The sequence below is a fragment of the Dipodomys spectabilis genome, unplaced genomic scaffold, assembly GCF_019054845.1.
Source record: "Dipodomys spectabilis isolate Male_0828 unplaced genomic scaffold, ASM1905484v1 ptg000264l, whole genome shotgun sequence".
Lineage (NCBI taxonomy): Eukaryota > Metazoa > Chordata > Mammalia > Rodentia > Heteromyidae > Dipodomys > Dipodomys spectabilis.
Genome location: NW_024870941.1, coordinates 2,586,089 through 2,592,391, shown reverse-complemented (window position 1 = coordinate 2,592,391; position 6,303 = coordinate 2,586,089).

Genomic DNA, 6,303 nt, shown 5'->3' with positions numbered 1-6,303 from the left:
TTAATGCTATAGTAGCGAGACCACCAAACTCAGAACAATGGACGCACTATTTAGTACAGCAAAAGAAGACAAATAAAGTTCATCAACAGTAAAAGGCACCTAGCAAAGCGCTCAAGATTGCTCAGATGTTGAATTTCCAGTTCTCTCTCTACATGGGATTGTATCTCTCTACATGAGATAGTACATTGAGCACTCAGTGACAATGTGTGACAACACATATCATAAATCAGGAAAATTCCTGAGCTTCAGTATCTGGAGATTTTATTGAAGCCAGGTACACAGGCATGGAGTTCCCAAATAGCTGAACTGGGAACAACTCCCAGTCCCTCTGTGAGTTAAATTAATATTGCTTGGCCCAAGACTCCCACCAGAAGGCATGTTTACATAAACTACCTGGGACATTTCACAGACTCAAAGGTGATCCTTCAGGAGCTGGTCATGGGCAAGACCTTTTCTGGGGGAGGCACAGTGTTTGAATACTTTACACTGCACATTGAGGACACTATCAATGCTGTACCAGGTTATCAAGTCCCTTTTGATCAGTTCTACAGGTGCCCCAGTTGCCCTGTATGCGCCTGGCCCTGTGCAGAGCATTTCTAAGCAGGTTCGTGCTCTCTGATCCCCTCCACGGGCCCCTTCATTCCTCATTGCCCAGGACAGCTTTCCTCCTGGCCTATCCGGTGCTCCTCCTGAGCCCTCTCACCTTAAGACTCACCTGCTCATCAGTTTCCCACCTCACTCTGATCTATAGTGGCCTGTAGGGCACAGTAACTTTCATTCATAATTCAAGTACAAGACAGTTCTGCAGCGGAAGACAAGTAGATGCCCTGGCAGGAAGGACCATGGAGATGCAGTAGTGGAACTTCAGTCAGGGAAACAGTCCTATGTTCTTCTATCTGGTCATACTGAAAGATTCTTTCCTAATCTCCAGAACATGTGAGAGACCCTCAAAAGTTGTGCAAACGTCACAAATACCTATTGTCCTGACTTAAGGGTTCCCAAATTGCCTTTGGGTTTGCAAAGATGAGTTGGACAGGGACTCAGCAGATTTCCTAGGGGCAAAGGGACTTCTACTTGGGCCAGAATCAAGGATATAATCCTTTGCCCCCGTGGAGGTCACCCTACCTTCTGGGTACTGTCTAAGGATTTTTAGCATGAAAGAATCATCACAGTCCTCCAAAGAATTACTCGCCCTAGGGAAGGTGTTAGCTGGCCCGAGAATTAAGCACAAGGAAGGATTTCTTGCCTAGGGTAGGGTATGCCCACATGGGATAGGCCATCCTGTTCTTAGAGGGTAATAACCAAGCATGACAATACTCTTGAAAGCACTCAAGGTGAGGTCCCTGTGAGGTGTGTGCAGGATCTCTCCTAGCATGGAGGACAAGAGCTCCGAGAACCAGGAGCCAATCACACCATTGGTCACAACAGCAGCAACATCAGGAAGAACGCTGGCTGTATCTTCATCTTAGCATTGTGGAGACTTGGGGCCAAATCATTCTCTTTTGTGGATGTTGTTCTGTGCACTGAAGAATCCACTCACCACTGGGAGAAGCAATGCTCTCCCCATCCCCATGCCACCCCCACTGAGACAGGACAACACAAAATATCTCCAGGCTCAAGATGGCACTGCCCTGTGCTAGGGTCCTCTGATCTCCTGGAGTCTAAGCTGAGGTGATGGCTTGAGCAACAAAGGGCCTGGGCTGCCACTGAACCAGAGAACCATCTGTGTATGTGTATGTGGCTCCCAGTGCTTAGCTGATTAGATAAAAGAGGATGGAGAATGGAGGATAGAGGATGGAGGATGGAGGGTTGAGGAGAATCTACACCTCTACTTGTAGCATCATTACACTGTGTCTTTGCTGGCAGCCAAGTACAGATACATTTCTATTTCCCTTATACCCCTAATACAAGCTTCTTTGGCATGGGATAGAGGGGTAGGGAAGGAAAGAGGGATGAGTGGGAAGGAGAAGGACAGGGAGGATGGGGAGGGGAGGAAAAGACAGGAGCACATTTGTGCAGCTTGGCCTTGCATGTGTGTGTCTCTGTGACACACACACACACACACACACACACACAAACCTTTGGAGTGTGTATGTTTTCTATGTTTCTGTGTGGCACATTGTGTTTCAGGCTTCTGGGAGAAAGGATTTCAGTTGCTCTCATAATAAGTCTGTCATTTTAAAACTTCATTGGGAATATCCCTTTGCTTCTTTAAAAAAAAATTACATGTAAGCAGTTATACAGGGGGGCTTCAAGTCAATAGTCAGTTTATGATTGCAAGAAAGGCATATTCTTCTGTGTATGTGTGTGTGTGTGTGTGTGTGTGTGTGTGTGTGCGTGTGTGTGTGTGTGTGTGTACACAGGTGTGAGCACAGACACCTGGGCTTGAACTCAGGGCCTCGCACTCTCACTTGGCTTTTCTATTTAAGGCTGGCTTTCCGCTGCATGAGCCACAGCTCCACTTAGCCCTTTCTCTCATAGCCTTTCATCTTGGCTCTTGTGAAACTTTAGCTCTTGCGTGTTATACAGAAGAACGACAACCACCACCACCAACACGACAAAACCCAAGGCTCCAACCGTGGGAGCCCAGTGGTTTTCAATCACAGGCGATTAGCTCCTGTGCGCCCCCACCCCGTGTCCAGGGAATATTTGGCATTTTGGCAAACAGCCAACACCTGGGATGATGTTTTGCCCAGGACAAAACCCACAAAAGAGTGATTTCTCCCCAAAAGCCAATAAGCTATCCATTACCATCATACTCCATTGTAGGCTTTAGAGAGAAAGCATCCAATCGCTTGGAAATGTCTAGAACGACTCCCACAGGCAGGTTCTTATGGTCTCTGCATCATCAGGTAGTTACACTTGGGGACGCTCAGAACATGGGTCTGGCTTCCCTAAACCACGTGACCCCACTGACCTGGCGGCTTTGGAGGTGGTGAGAAAGGGCCAGGGTGGCCGGTGTCACCTCTGCCCCAGGGCAAAGCCGTGGTCGGACATCAGCCAACATGGGCACACAGAAGCTGCAGGGCCAGACACACCTCCTCCTCGGCAGCCCTGTAGTAGAGCCTGCTGCGAAGGCTCCACCAAGCACAGCTTTCATTGTGTGGCATGTCCCGCATGTCCCGCCACTTGCAGGGAGCCAGCTGCTGAGCGTTTACCTGTGACCAAGCACAAGCTTGGAGGATTGCTTCTGTCCGGAGGACGCCATGGTGACTGCCTATAAGCAGGAGCTTTTGCTCTGTTCTTCTCTGCTACGGTTGGAAAAGCAGGATAGCGTGGCTGTTGTGGAGGTGATAAGCGCAGAATCTTGCCGACCATTTGCGGCACAAAGCAAGTGCTCAGTAAATACCAGTTTTCTAGGTGAATCCAATAATAAAAGCACCACACAAAGGGCTAGGGAGATCTTAGAGGAAAAAGGAGAGGACCTAGATTCCTGAGAACCCCTAGACCATACACGGCTCCTGGCCCACTTCCCCCTTACAATCGAGGGGCATTATTGCCAGTGGATGGATGTGGAAGCCAAGCCTGAGCGGAGAGAAGTTCAAGATCACGCTGTGAGTCCCATGGAAGGAGTGGAACCTCCGATATTACTCTGCACCACTGCTTGAGCAGGGAAAAAATACCCTCAATGAAATGAGGTATTGAGTTCCCAGGTCCCAGTCCAGAGAGCTATAAGAAGAATCACCCCCAGAGGGTCTTTTGTTGAAGAAATCTCGAGATCAGACAAAGGCAGCCCTTCTCCTTGCAGGAGAGCCGGTGACTTTCATCTTTCATCCCCCACCCCACCCCCCAGCTGCCTCATAACAGAGACGTAACCACTGAGCCATAACCACTGAGCCACTCAATCTCTGAGGTGAGGAGGCCGGGGTGTGGAACAGCATAACCATTGTTCTCTAATTAGAGCCTGCGTCTCCTGGGGAGATGAAATGGCCTCTTAATATGGGGCCTTGGCCCGTGCCAAGCCATAGCATTCAAGCGCCTCCTCCCTCAGGGGCAGCCCACCTGCCCACGCGCAGGGAAAGCAGCTTCTCCATGTGAGTGGGGGAGGGAGTGCATGTGACCAGGGGTCTTCCCTTGGGGTATAAAGGGCTCTGTCTGCAGCCTCACCAGGCCACGCACCACACAGCTCCTCCGGTGACCTGGCGTGGGACCTTCACGGGTAGGCACTTACTTGTCCTGAGGGAGGAGCCCAGGGAGGAATGGGAGGGCTGGAGGGGAGGGGTGGGAGGAAGACCTGGAAGGAAAAGTAGATGAAGAGAAAGAAGAAGAAAAAGGAGGACAGGGAGAGAGGAAATAATGGGAGGAGGGAGAGGATGGAGGGAGGAAGAGGAGGTAGTTGAGGATGAGGATGCTCTCGATGCTGTCTGAGTTCTGGATGTCTGTCTGCCTGGATGGACCTAGAAACCCAGACAGAGGTGCTCTGAGCTCTTGTTCGAGGAGACACAATGCCATTCAGAGAGCACCCGCTGCTTCTCCCGGGGGGAGCAGAACCCAGGCCACATTGGCAAGGTTCCTACGAAGCTGTATGGGCCAACAACCATTCCCAGGGCAGCCGATGTGTCGAGGATGCTGCTGTTGATGGGTTCTCATTAGCTTTCCAGGGCACACAGCTCACAGCTCTGCCTCACAGGACCTGCTAGTCCATTGAGGCCTTACTAGGTCCTGATTGGAGGGGAAACCCCAGTACTATATGTATATTCAGGATTTAAAAAATCCAGACAGCCTCAGGGAAGCAGTAAGCCACAGAGCCCAACTTTCCCCAGCTGACCACTTCTGCCCAGACACTGAGACCTAGTGTACACACGCTCTCTCTCTCTTTCTCTTTCTCCTCTCTCTCTCTCTCTTTCTCTCTGCTGCTGCCTAGAAAGAATTTTTGATCTTCCCTATCAGAAAATAATTCTTTCTTCCCTATCCCCTCTCTACAAAACTTACTAAAAAGAAAATAAAACAATCTAGCCAGTGACTCACGCCTGTCATCCTAGCTACTCAGGAGGCTGAGATCTGAGGATCATGGTTCAAAGCCAGCCTGGGCAGGAAAGTCCTTGAGACTCTTATCTCCAATAAACCACCAGAAAACCAGAAGTGGCGCTGTGGCTCAAGCAGTAGAGCACTCGCCTTGAGCTGAAGAGCTGAAGAGCACAGGGACAGCACCCAAGTCCAGAGTTCAAGCCCCATGACTGACAAAAAACAAAAAGGAAAGTAAAACAATCTATAACAGAGTCCACGTTGCCTATGTAGTCAGATGACTGTTGGATCATTTTTATTCCAATAAATACATCTAAGAAGGATCTGGAGTGTTGCTGTCTCTGTCAGAGAGCATTGACATGCAGTGGGCTGAACTATGGTACCAAAAATAGAGGCAGGACACAAGTTTCCAAACTTGTCTCTGCAGGGTTACTTCAATCTGGAGGAAGGAACGCTCCCTCCATGGGGTCAAGACTACCCCATTCCCTGTCGTGGTGGTTCACCCCAATTCTGAGTAGTGCTTGGTATTGAAAAAGGCATCCAAAGAGTTAAGAACACTGTAGGACAGAGATCGCTATCCTATCAACCCTTCTCTAGTCCTAACCTAGCCGCTAGTGTCTTCACAGTGACTGATGAATGGATGGATGAATGAATGAGCAAGGGTAGAGTGAAAGTTCTTTGAGTTCCTTGCTCAGCTCTGCAGTTCTGTAGTAATGCAGTCGTGGGCTGGTTGTCTTTGGGGATAAAGCTCTGCGTGTGACCTTCTTGAGTCACACAAATCCCACCAGCAGTTAACTCTCTGATGTTAAGTTCTAGATGATTCCTCTTCAGGCTGAAGGTGAGTCTCCAGAGACCTGGCCCTGGGAACTCCAGGCCACACTGGAGAGTTCTGGGATGGCTCTGAGGTCACATCCAAATGACCGAGGCTGACCTGACCTTGGGAATTCAGTCAGCACTGGCCACTCCCTTGTCCAACTCTACTGTTATCAATGCCAGAACAGGAGGTCTTGGGAGGGGCTGTGAGCATCCCCAGATGGGCGTGTTACCTGTGGAATCACAGCTGTGCATTGCTAGGGTAGCATGTTCCGAGATCGCTCAGACTTTGTCCTAAACAGCGTGATCTAGAGAACTTTCACAAGTCAATGAACCATATTTCACCTTTATAGTTATCATCCCAGAGAGTAGAACTTATTTAAATACTTCTGCTCTTTTGTTTCGATCCTTCCCTGTTAAATAGATGGCTGGTAGGCTTTAGAATGCTTATGGAAGTGAACTATTTGGTGGCCTGCGCACGGGGAAGCTTCAGGTGAAATGCTGCCAGGTCCCTGGGCTCTGCCC